Here is a 12,974-nt window from a genome sequence, read left to right as displayed (position 1 = left end):
TTGCACTGTGCACCTGGAAAAGCAGCAGACATTCAATGCCATCCTGTGAAAGCAGCTATGGGGCCTGTATCTTGCAGCACCACAGAGGCAGAGCTGCTCAAGGCTTTAAGAGCCAACCTCTTGCATCAGTGTGAACTGGATATGAGACACGGACTCAAAGGAAATTATTTGGGGGCTTTACGATTTAATGGCTGCCCTGCTGGATTTCATACTTGCATGGGGCCTGTGGTCTTTTTGTTTTGGCCAATTTCTCCCATTTGGAACAGGAAAATTTACCCAATGCCTGTACCTGTACCCTCATTGTATTTAGAAAGTAACTAACTTCTTAAAAAAATTTTATAGGCTCATAGGCAAAAGGGACTTGCTTTGTCTCAGATGAGACTTTGTACTTGGACTTTTGAGTTAATGCTGGAATAAGTTAAGACTTTGGGGGATTGTTGGGAAGGCATGATTGGTTTTGAAATGTGAGGACATGAGACTTGGGAGGCACCAGAGGTTAAATGATATGGTTGGCTCTGTGTCCCCCCCCAAATCTCATTTCTAATTTTACTCCCCATGTGTTGAGAAAAGGACCTCATGTGAGGTGAATGGATCAAGGGGGCAGGTTCCCTCATGTTGTTCTCATGCTACTGAGTAAATTCTCACAAGATCTGATGGTTTAAAAGTGTTTGGCAGTTTTCTCCTTGCTCTCTTTCCTGCCGCAGTGTGAAGAAGGTCCTTGCTTCCCCTTTGCCTTCCACCATGATTGTATGTTTCCCAAAGTCTCCCCAGGCATGCAGAACTGTGGGTCAATTAAACTTCTTTCCTTTATAAATTACTCAGCCTTAAGTAACTCTTTATAGCAATATGAACATGGACTAATACACCCTGTTTCATTTCTAATATTGGTAATTTGTGTCTTGCCTCTTTTTTCTGTCAGTCTTGCTGGAGATTTGCCATATTTATTGATCTTTTAAAGGTGCCAGTTTTGTTTCTGGTTGATATTCTCTATTGTTTTCTTGTTTTCAGTTTCATTGATTTCTATCTTTATCTTTACTACTTCCTTCCTTCTTGCTTTGGGCTTATGTTTCTCTTTTAATTTATTGAGGAAGGAGCTTAGATTATTGAATTGTGACATTTTGTTTTTTTCCAACGTAAGCATTTAGTGCTATAAATCCCTCCTTCAACTCTGCTTTAGCTGAATCTCACATGTTTCAAAATTATAATGTCATTTTCAAGCAGTACTGTATAAAATTTCCTTGAGATCTCCTCTTTGATTCATGGATTATTTAGACATGGTTGTTTAGTTTCAAAGTGTTTGGAGATTTTCTTGCTATCTTCCTATTATTGATTTCTAGTTTGATACCATTGTGGTTAGGGAACACACTCTCTTTGTTCATTTTGTATTGCTATAATAGAATTCCACAGACTTAATAATTGTATCTGGTAATGCCTTCTTGCATGTCATCCCATGGCAAAAGGTCAAGGGCAAGAGAGTGCACACGAGAGAGCAAAAGGAAAGGGTGCTGAACTCATTATTTGTAATGATGCTACCTTGCCTGTGATAATAGTAGTAATTCATTTATTAAGGCAGAGCCTTCATGGCCTAATCACCTCCCATTAGGCCTCATCTCCCAACATTTTTGCATTGGGTATGAAGTTTCCAACACATACATTTGGATGAGACATATTCAAACCATAGCAACGCTATGTACAATTTTAATTATTTTAAGTTTGTTAAGGTTTGTTTTACAGCAAAGAATACAGTTTATTTTGGGATATGTTTTATGGGCCCTTGAAATGAATGTGTATTCTGCTGTTACTGGGTGGAACATTCTGTAATTGTTGATTAGATAATATTGGTTGAATTTTTCTATAGACTTGCTGAATTCCTGTTTAGTTGTTCTATTAATTGTTGAGAGAGGAGTACTAAAGTCTGCAACTGTAATTATAAATTTGTTTATTTCTGTTTTTAGAACTACCAGCCTTTTCTGTAGATATTTGACAGCTGTGTTTTTTGATGCATATAAATTTAGGATTGCTATGTCTTCTTAGTGAATTAACCCTCTTAAAATTATATAATGCTCCTCTCTGGCATTAGTAATTTTCTTTGCTTTGAAATTTATGTTATTTAATAGTAATATAGCTAATCCTCCTTTATTGTAATTAAATAATCCATGGTCTTTTTCCATTCAACCAATTTATATGAATTTTAAACATTGGTATATTTAGGCTATTTACATTTAATGCAATTGGTAGTATGTTAAATCTGCTATTTTCTTTTATGATTTCAATCTGTTGCATTTTTCTTTCTCTTTTTACAGATTTATTTTGTATTACTTTAACATTTTTAATACAATTTTGATTTAGCTGTAGTGTTTGCCAGCATATCCTTTTATATAGATTTTTTGGTACTTCTTTAGGTATCATGTTATACACACCTGACTTACAATCTACAGAGTCAATATTTTACCAGCTTGAATGATGTGTGGCAACCTAATCTCCTTTCTGTCACTTTACTCTCCTCATTTATAATAAATTATCAAATATTTTTTCTATATACATTGAGAACTATATCAGTGTCATAGTTTTTGCTTCATCTGCCAAGTATAATCTAGAAAACTCAAGCAGAAAAGAAAAATAGTTTGTGCTGCTATATTTTTACTCTTTCCTTTATGCATTCTAATTTTCCTGATGTTCCAATATTCTTTCTTAGTCATTTTCTTTTGGTTTCCAGAAGTTCCTTTAGCCATTCCTTTAGGTTAAGTCCGCTAGCAACAAATTCTCTGCTTTCCTTCATCTGAGAATTTTTTAAAAATCTCCTTTCCATTCTTGAAGGATTTTTTTTTTTGCTGGATATATGATTCTGGTTTGATGGTTTGTTTGGTTTTTTTTCCAGCACTTCAGATATGTTGCATCCCTTCCATGACTTTTGATGAGAAATCTGCTGTCATTCTATTTGTATTTCTTCTATAGCTGAGGTGTTGTTGTTTCTCTCTCAACACCTATCTATAAAAGAAATATCAACATCAAGCTTCTGAAAATGAAATATGTATTAATGTATTTGATATATATAATATATAAATTATTCATTATATTAAAATTAATATAGTTATTCATTAATTGAATTAAAATATAGATTATCTTTAATATACCAATTGATTTGATATATTATTTAACACATATTAATATATATTAGTTAAATTAATGTATATTTAATTTTCAGAAGTTTGATGTTGATATGACTTTTGTAAATTTCTTTGAGTTTATCTTGTTTGGCATTAACACAGCTTCTTCAAACTGTAGGTTTATGTTTCTTGTCACATTCAGAAAATTCTCAGCCATTATTCCTTTAAATATTTTTTCATCTCCACCCTCTTTTTCCTCTTCTGGGACTCAGATGACATAATGGTCGATATTTTCTTATAGTACTACAGGTCTCTGAGGCTGTGTGTGTGTGTTTGTTGGTTGCTATTTTTTTCTCTCTTTGTTGTTCAGGTTGGGTAATTTCCATCATTCCTTCAAGTTCATTGGTTTGTTCCTCTGTCCACTCCATTCTGCTGTTGAACTCATCCATTGAGCTTTTTATTTTGGTAATTTTATTTTCCAGGTCTAAAATTTCCATTTGGTTCTTCTGAATGTCTTTTATCCTTTGCTGAGCCTTTTAACTTTTTATTTGTTTTAATTATATCTGTAGTTGCTCATTGAGGCATTTTTATGACAAATGCTTTAAAATTCTTGTCAGATAAATTTAACATTAGTGTCCTCTCTGTGTTGGCATCTGTTGATTGTCTCCTCTTCCGTAAGCTGAAATTCTCCAAGTTGTTGGTTGATGAATTTTAAAATATTGAAACTTGGAAATTTTGAATATTATGATACCAGAACATGGATCTCATTTAAATTTTCCATTTTAGCAAGCCTCCTCCTTCTATATTACACTGGTGAGAATAGGAGTTCACCAGGTAGAGGTTCAAGTTCCCTAGATGGCCACCAAGTAGGAGGTTGGATAAATGGGGCCCCATCCTGCTGGGCAGGATGGGAATTCAGCTCCTCACTATGCCTCTGCTATACCAATGTCACTGATAAGGTTAGAGGTGCATTCTATGGCTCCCACCTGGTCTCCACTGACACTACATTCATTACTACTTGGTGGTTGTGTGAGTCCTGACTCTACTAGACCTCCTCTGATACCACCAAAAGGGAGGAACAATGTCTCTCTGCTGTCTGGTGGAGGTGAAAGTCCACACTCTTCACATCACATGGTCTCCTTGGACTAACTGCATAGGTAGAGGCTTGTTACTAACTGGTAGGGACGAAAGTCCAAACTCCCCACGATGCCTTCTCTTACATAGTCCTGGTGTGCGGGGTAGAGAGGGGTACCTTCTCATATCAGGATGGGGTTTGAAGTGTACACTCCTCATTTGGCCCTTGCTCATGGGATTGGGATTGAGGATACAGCTGCATTTCGTAGTGTTTGCCTGAAGAAGACCAGTTATTTTCTAAAAGTTTTCTGTATTGCTAGACCATCCCATTTCCTGTCCTTTGACTAGAGAAATCAATTGTATCTTAGACCTTTGTCTGCACCCATTGGCCCACCTGGGTTGTAGGTTTCTCCAGCACTTAATCTGGGATATATGAGACAAAAAACAAAACAAAACAAAAACAAAATAACACAAAACTAAACAAAACAAAATGAAACCAGGGAACTCACCATCATGTTGCTTCCTAGATTTCTAAGGTTCTTATCCAATCTGCTTTCTTTTCTTCATATTTCAGAGACTTATGTTTGTTTTCTACATTATGTGGAATGTTTACTATGTTGAAAGGTAGCAATAGGAAAAGGTATGTGTACTCCATTGTTCCCTACATGAGCCTTATAAATATACTCTTACATAATTTAGGGAACCTTGTTTAGAGAGTGCAGATATTATATAATATAGTAAATTTATTTATTTAGTACATTTTAATTCAGTATAAATGGTAATGAAGTTAATACTATTCTGCTTTCTCTTATTTTTTTTTCATTTCGTTCCTCCAACTGCTTTTAGTTGGATGTATTTTTATTCTTAACATCTCAGTTGAAGTATTCTAAATTCTAGAATGTACCTTTATACACTTAAACACACTTACTGTATTATTATATTTAAATAATATGTTTTGACACAGATCTCTCCCATGTACCCCACAACCTTTAATGAGGAAATAAGACCAGTATACCTATACTCCTTTGCTTTCTCTGTCTTTCCAGTTTATGACTTGTTAGCACTGTTAAAATCTCTACAATTGTTATAATTTACAATATTTATCTTCTGTCATGGAGGCATAATTCCCACAACTGTTTTAAACTTAGCCTTAACTAAGATGAACGTAATGTTTACTAATAGTCTTTTTATCAGATATTTCCCATTTATTATTTGGCTGCTTAAATTTATCTTGCAATTGTTTCTTTAAAGTATTTTAAGGCTACTATATTTCCGGCTTTAAAAAGTGGTTAATTTGCCACCATATTATATTTGAATAACAGCTAATAGTGTATAAAATACATGTCACATTTTTTCCTCATGAACTTAATAGGCATTGATTAGCCATATGTTGGCAATGAATACTGCTATAAGGTAAAAAGTCAGACTGATTTTTCTCATTCTTAAGTAAGCTCATATTTTTCCTTATATCTTCAGTGGAGTTTCCCATTGCCTTTGAGCCACTGTAACTATTATTTCCTGAGATAAAATATATTCATTCAATATGTAACATCAGATCTTTTATTTCAAAGGAAAAATCTTGAACATTATATCTGAACATTTTCCTCTTCCAATTATACATTTCTCTCTCATTTCTTTTCCATTTCATTATTTTAACTTTCCTCATTTTTCTTTAACCTGGCTGTACTATCAGCAGATTCTGTCCTTCCTTTACCTGCTCCCAATGTGGCCTTCATTTATATGATGTGAGGTTTAATTTTCATTTCCACTTCTTTTTTGAGCTCTGCCAGCTTACTTTTTCATTTCCTTTTGTTGTCTTTTCATTTATTGCATGAACCCTTGTATCTCTGCATTGCACTCACATTTTATAGAGAACACCTTTTCATTACATCCTTTGAATTCCTGGAAGAGATTCTGGTTAATATCTCTTCATGTGCTCCATAGCAAAACTTTTCTGCTCTTGTTTCATCCGCCTTTTCTTTTTCGTATTCCTTTACTCCTTTTTCCTTCTTACAGAATTTGCACTAAAAAAGCAAGGGAAGCTTTGAACAGTTTCAGTTTTTGTTTGTAAATGAGAGAAGTATTTTATCTACAAGCTTCATTTTTCAATGCACCAGATATTTCTGGAAGGATAGTGTTGAGTTAGGGTTAGAAAAATGATCTCAGCTAGAAGAAAGCCTTCTTCATCCAGCGTGCAGCTCCACATAACACAAGGTGTGGAATGTATGTGTGTGTGTGTGTGTGTGTGTGTGTGTGTGTGTGAGAGATATGTGTGGGCTGAGCTTTTCTTTAGTTGCAAGGCTGCTAAACTACCCACAGATTCCTTTCTGTCCTAGTGCAGAGTTAAAAACATGGTATGTCTGTGTAATTCCTGTTTTGTTTTGTTCAGTTTTCCTCCACTCTAAGATGTTCAGTGGGATTCAGAGAAGTTTCAATAGCCCTCCTATTCACCCAATCCTTATTTTTCAGGAAACTGTCCTTAGTTTTGCTCTCTGTGTGTGCCATGGAGAAGTGGCCGCTCTGCTGACCCTACTTAAGATCTGTAGGGGCCCAGTATTCTCCTGAAAAATCCCTGTTTTCTGAAACTTGACAGCTCTTCTCTCCTTATGACAGTAATAACAAATACTACAATTAGGATAAGAAAATTTTGCAGTTTTCAACAAAGATTGTGTTTTTCTCCTTGTCTCCCATTTTTCTTATAGATTTCAGGGGGCCTTTTCAGGTTCAACCTTCTGATTGAAGGGGATATAAAATTATTTAGTTCTTATAATTAGACATCTCCAACACACAATTTTTGGCAGTTTTATAAAAGTTATCAAACGTTGTCTGAAAATTTCTTCCCTGTCAAGAGCATGCATAAGTTATTCTTTGCTTTTGTTTCCAATTTGTGCTTATCTTCCAGTAAGCTATTTTCTATATAGCGCTATGGTAGCACTTTTGTTTGTTTGTTTCTTTTTTAATTTTTGTTTTTGTTTTTGAGACGGAGTCTCGCTCTGTCGCCAGGCTGGAGTGCAGTGGCGCGATCCCGGCTCCCTGCAAGCTCCGCCTCCCGGGTTCACGCCATTCTCCTGCCTCAGCCTCCTGAGTAGCTGGGACTACAGGCGCCCACCACCAAGCCCCGCTAATTTTTTATATTTTTAGTAGAGGCAGGGTTTCACCGTGTTAACCAGGATGGTCTCGATATACTGACTTCGTGATCCGCCCTCCCCAGCCTCCCAAAGTGCTGGGATTTCAGGCGTGAGTCACTGCGCCGGGCCCGGGAGCATGTACTTTCATGTTATTTGAAAGCCACACTAAAAGAAAAAATTCTTGTAAGTATTGCGCATATAATTATCTTCGTTGGCACCAAATCTACTTTTGCAGCGTAGCTAAATTAGTGCCTGGACAGAGAAGGTGACCTTGCCATCATTGTTACCTTCCTGACACCTGGTTCCCATTCGGCCAGGTGGACACTGACACACTCCAGTCACTGGGTCACCTTGTCCTGGGCCACAGGAAGCCGTTGAACACAGTTCTGCCCACAGTGATCTTCAGGACAAGCTGCAAGTAAGAGCAAAATAAAGCAGAGCAAAACAAAACCAGATTTTTCTTATTAAACATTTTGCCAGACAAGATTTTTTAAAAGTTGTGAAATACATGACATTTTCATTTAATCAAATAGGTTTTACTGACTTGCTTTTAGTTTGATTTTCAATCTGAAAGGTTACTTAGAAATAAACAAAGCAAAACAAGGGACTGTTTAAATTGCTGCTTACATAGAGCCATTTTAGTTGGCGTTAGGAATTTTCAACTGAATATCTAGTGTCAAAAACTTACATATAATATGAATGTCTCTTACAAATTAGGGACCTCAACTGTTCCCAATTTGGATTGTTTTTCTTTGCCATGTGTCTCTGTCTTAGCAAGTATAAGAGTGTGTGTGTGTGTGTGTGTCTCTCTCTCTCTATATGTATGCATATGTATATTACATATATTATGTTATATAATACATGTAGGTATATTATGTGTACATATATGTTATATAACACATATAGGAATATTATGTGTACATATATTATGTTATATAATATATGTGCATATAATATATATACAAAATATATATTTGTAATAATCTTGAGTATATAAAGCCCATTCTAGAATATTAGCTAAAGTTCCTGTACATAAATATGAGATTCATTATGCTCATATCTTCAAATATTCATTTGTATATTTATTAATTTGTTTGGTTATTATTTGCAACTTCATTCCACAAATTCGAGATGCTTACCAAAATATACATAAATACACAAAGATAAAATAAATATCTTTTGAGAATCACGTAGAAGGGAAAATATGGTAATAATATAAAATAAAAATCATATTTTTTGGAACATTTAAGAAGTGAGTTGCAAATTTGGCTCTACCCTACTAAGCTGTCAAAGCAAATGGAAAGTGCTTAGGTACAAGATCACAACTTTCTTAAGACCAAAGTACCCCCAGTGTTCAGAGAAATCACAGCTTTGAAAATGCTTTGGCAGGAGGACATTTCTTCCACTTACTCTCTTTCAAGAACAAATAGAAAGGAACCAGACAGAACCTTGCTTAAGAAATGTTTATAGGTTGGCCTTAACTGAAAGATAATTTGCCAATTGAGGCCTCAGAAGGCACTATCCACTAGGTGTCAGTTGTCTGCTACCTGGAGCCAGGTTTTGTCTTGTCGTTTATTCTCAATATAGCAGAGCGCTGAGGCCTGCAGGGCACTTAAACAGAAAAATTACCCTCCTACAAAGCAGACAAAGCAACTGACTGACCAGGAAACATAAGCACTTTGGGTGTCTTTAGCACATAACAGTGTAGTACCCTGTTTAGTTACAAACTTAGCTATCATTCATCCAAATGAAGGAATCTCAAATGAAGGTATTTCACAATCTAGTTCACTCATGTTGAGGTGTGTGTTAAGGCAGTACTTCCATCTTTATTTTCAGATCTGTTGGAGGTACTTTTTTAATTCATAAGATTACAGGATAAAGCACAAAAACACAAATGTGCAGTTCAATGGACGATCACAAATCCTCATTCATAACACCCATGTCAAAAATACAGTGTTGCCAGGACTGACTTCCCCACAATGCACTCTCCTGCTCATTGCCTCTTTTATCTTCCCTAGAAATTATCATAACCGTGGCTTCACATGTGAGGGTTTCATACTGAGTAACTCTCACCTGAAGCGTCAGAGGAGTCAGAGTATATGACTATGGGTCGAGTTATTTGGGTTAAGCAAAACTATATAAATATTTTTAAAATGGCAGATCTGAAAAAAGAAAAAACAAAATATACTTGGTAACCATATCCTCAGAGTGTCTAAGTCTGTGCATTTGTAAGGGCTCTTCAATCTAGTGCCTTAAACTTCATGTCAATAGTTGTTTTTGTGATAAGTAGTTAATTTAAGGTCTTTGGCTTTTAGGAAACTGTTTACTTTTTGGTGAGCAGGAAAACCACTTACTTTTGAGATAGGAAATTGCTGAGCATAAATGAAATTGTGGAACTTTAGACAATGAGTTTGACACTGTGAACACAGTAATCTCAAGTCTGCTCTGATCTTGGCAAACGTATTTTCTAATACTGACTTGAGTCTAGCGTTGCTGGGGCAAGGGGGGTTATCACCAAAAAGATCTCTTTGGCTACTTTCACTGTCTTTAGCTGTCAACCAAACTCCTACATAAATATTTTTCAACCTAGAATTTAGATCAGTTTGTGTTTGCTGTTAGTACTATAAATTAGGAAGTAAAATAATTGCAACATTTACTCTTTAATTGCAGTTCTTAAAAACTCCAGTTCTCAGCTTTAGTACTTTTGCTACCAGTATTGGGCCTTGGAATGATCAGCATATCCACTCCATAATAGGCAATAATAACTTACTTTGACTTCAGTCGGCCCCAGTGAAGCTAGGAGGGCAGATACAGGTGCCAATCATGGTGTCACAGATGCCACGATTCAGGCACTTACACATCTTTTGGCAATATGGACTATACGTGCCTTTTGGGTATCCTGTTAAAGGAGAACAAAACCATATGTGGTATTGTAACTTACAGCAATCAGTGTTTAAATTCACACCAGTAGACATGTGGTTAACTCAACATTCCAATTTCTACTGGTATTTTCAATCACCTTCAAGCTGTTGATTCAAGGCATGGAGCTATCTGAGGATAAATGAGATGATACAGATAATTATTAGTATTTGATGCTGCCTGTTAATAAGGTATGACTTAACTTTGCGCTTCCTTGGGAATCTACCTACTTTTAAAAAGTGCTTAGACAATTCACTGAACAAGGTTATCTGATTTCTACCTAGATAAGTTCATTATTTTACATATTTAAGTGCTATAGCTTGTCTTGTCTGGAATTACCTGGGTTTAATACATGTAATAATTGAAAACGAAACCAAATATAGAGGATGCCTCTTCATTTTCTGTTAGTTTTTCAATTTTCTACTTTCATATCCAAGGAGGTACGGCCTACCATGATGATACTGTGTAGGAGATAAATAATGGCCAAAGAATGCTTTTTGTTGAGATTCAAAATTTTATAATCCACACTCATATCCTATCTCCAAACCCAAAATTCTCACCTTGAGTCTCAGATTTGCTTTTAGACTCAAAGAGTGACTGCTTCTTTCCTCCTTTTTCATTCCAGTTAAAAATGAAATTCTCCATTATGGAGATGGAAACCAACACTTAAAAACTGTTCATACCAAAGGTTATTTATCTGTACAGCTGTTGTATTTCTTTACTGCTTTCTGTGAAAAACAATGGGTTTATTTCATATTCCCTCCTGTCATTTCCTCCCATCAAGGGATGTCAGTTTTCATAGCTAATTGCCCTCTTTTTTCGTGCACAGCATTTTTTTTAGTCCTCCCAAGTAGTTCTTTTTCTCTCTCACTTATAACAATTTGAGTGTACTGAAAACACAATCAATGAGGGTACCTAAAAACAAAATTAGTGATTTTTAAAAAAAAGTCTCCATCTCCTTCTCTTCTACCATTCACCAAGATATAAAATGCTTCTTTCACATCCATTTGGGTCAGTTTTGAGAACATAAGTATTTACAGTTTTTATTAAATTACTAATATAGTAAAATACATGTGATGCTGAAAAAGAACATTTGGTTGCTTGAGATTAGAGAAAAATGCATGAAACAAGCTGCAAATATGGCAATTGAAACCTTAAAGTCTGATGTGTACTGCTGGCCTGTTGCTTTCAAAAAAGGAGATTAAATTAATAAGAGTTGACTGGTGTAGAAAACTCTCCAGTGGTATTACTGTGAAAGGAAAGATAACATGAATTTCTATGCAAGTAAGGAAAGGAGCAACACAACGAAGAGTGAAACTTGTGTTGTAATGGAGGAAAATGTTACGCTTTAGATATAATCACAAGTATCAAAGAATCAGTATCTCAGTTGAAAGGAAAAAAACAGCTTGTGTAATTGATGAATTTAAATAACTGATATAGGTGAAGGTCTAGATTTTGAGATAATTTTCATGTGAATCAGTTACTTAGAAAACATAATTTTCCTCTGATATGAAGCTATTTTCCAAACTTTCTTAATGACGGTTTTATATTTCATAGAATCACCCTGTGTGGTTCTTTCTTCATATCTATATGTGTATATATATATGTGTGTGTGTATATATATGTTATATATATATTTGAACATCATCTGATTTTTAGCCTTCAACTTAATTATACTTTTGAAATTGGGAAACTGAATGTGGTAAAATTAATGTACTAATAAGTGAGCCATCTGTTTGAAAAACAGTATCTGTGCTAACCTCTTAGTCCCCAAACTCATTAAATTTGTATCAAGAGTATGATATGTGTTTATAGATGTGCTGATGACGTTTGTTTTCCAATAGTAAATTATTTTATTGACAACTTCACTTTCCTATTCAATTCTGTGCCACGTGAAGTTTGAATTATGGAATCATGCACACAGCATTTGCTAAAATGTTCGCTAAATTTAACAAGAAAACAAGAAAACGCACACCCAGGATTACTTGGCTCATCCCTTCCCTCATTTCCTAAATCCATTTTGATCTTTACTTGGCCTTTACTCTATCCTTTACAATTCTTTCTTCCTGGAAATTTTGTATTTCTGCCAAGCTGTGTTTAGTTACTTTCCATTATAAGGTGACTATCTTTTCCCATCCTTGCACATCCCCTTCTCTTGAATTCTCATTCCAAGAAGCTTGGATGGGAATTTACAGTTTTGATTTGTTTAAATATTAAAGGTTAAATGCCAAGCCCCTTTGCTACTGTATAATATTATTATGTGAATGGCCTTTGGTACTATGATTAAAAACTTAAAACAAACAAGGCTATGACTGCATCCTGACATACATAGCTACCAAGAAATGAAAAGCGTGCATCTGTTTTTCAGAGTCTGTTTTCTCAGTATTTGACCAGGTTACTCAGATACACCAGCCATTGTTATGCTGTTTGGCTTTATTCTTAAAAGGAGATACTGACATTTGGTCTGTCTGAGTTTTTATTGCTATGAGCAATAGCATTAAAGCTCAAGTTCTGTGAATGTCTTGATATCTTTCTTTTGGCACTGGTGACTACTGTGTGGCCCATGCTTTTCTAAGTATTCTATACCAAGTGTGGGGGTGTTCTTATGAATACTGTTAAAAGAAGTGACCATAGTTATAGAGGACTCTAATGCCTTAAATAGCCTTAAAGAAAGTGACTGTAAATAGAACGTATTGCATACAAGTTGGAGAAATAAAAGGTTTCCAGGGTCTGTGGTCACTTTAAA

The 12,974-nt window shown here is 35.2% G+C and overlaps 1 protein-coding gene across 1 annotated transcript in view; it reads right to left on the bottom strand.

Annotated features, from left to right (window-relative positions):
• LOC105466047 (putative EGF-like and EMI domain-containing protein 1) overlaps window positions 1-12,974 on the bottom strand; it is a 193,676-nt gene that overhangs the window by 83,974 nt on the left and 96,728 nt on the right. The window contains exons 5-6 of the transcript XR_011619881.1: window positions 10,080-10,208; window positions 7,597-7,721 (exon numbers count right to left, since the gene is read on the bottom strand). The gene's annotated coding sequence lies outside the window, so the exon portion shown is untranslated. The remainder of the gene's footprint in view (window positions 1-7,596; window positions 7,722-10,079; window positions 10,209-12,974) is intronic.

Source organism: Macaca nemestrina, chromosome 2 (assembly GCF_043159975.1).
Source record: "Macaca nemestrina isolate mMacNem1 chromosome 2, mMacNem.hap1, whole genome shotgun sequence".
NCBI classification, from domain to species: Eukaryota; Metazoa; Chordata; class Mammalia; order Primates; family Cercopithecidae; genus Macaca; species Macaca nemestrina.
This window is presented reverse-complemented; position numbering and strand designations above follow the sequence as displayed.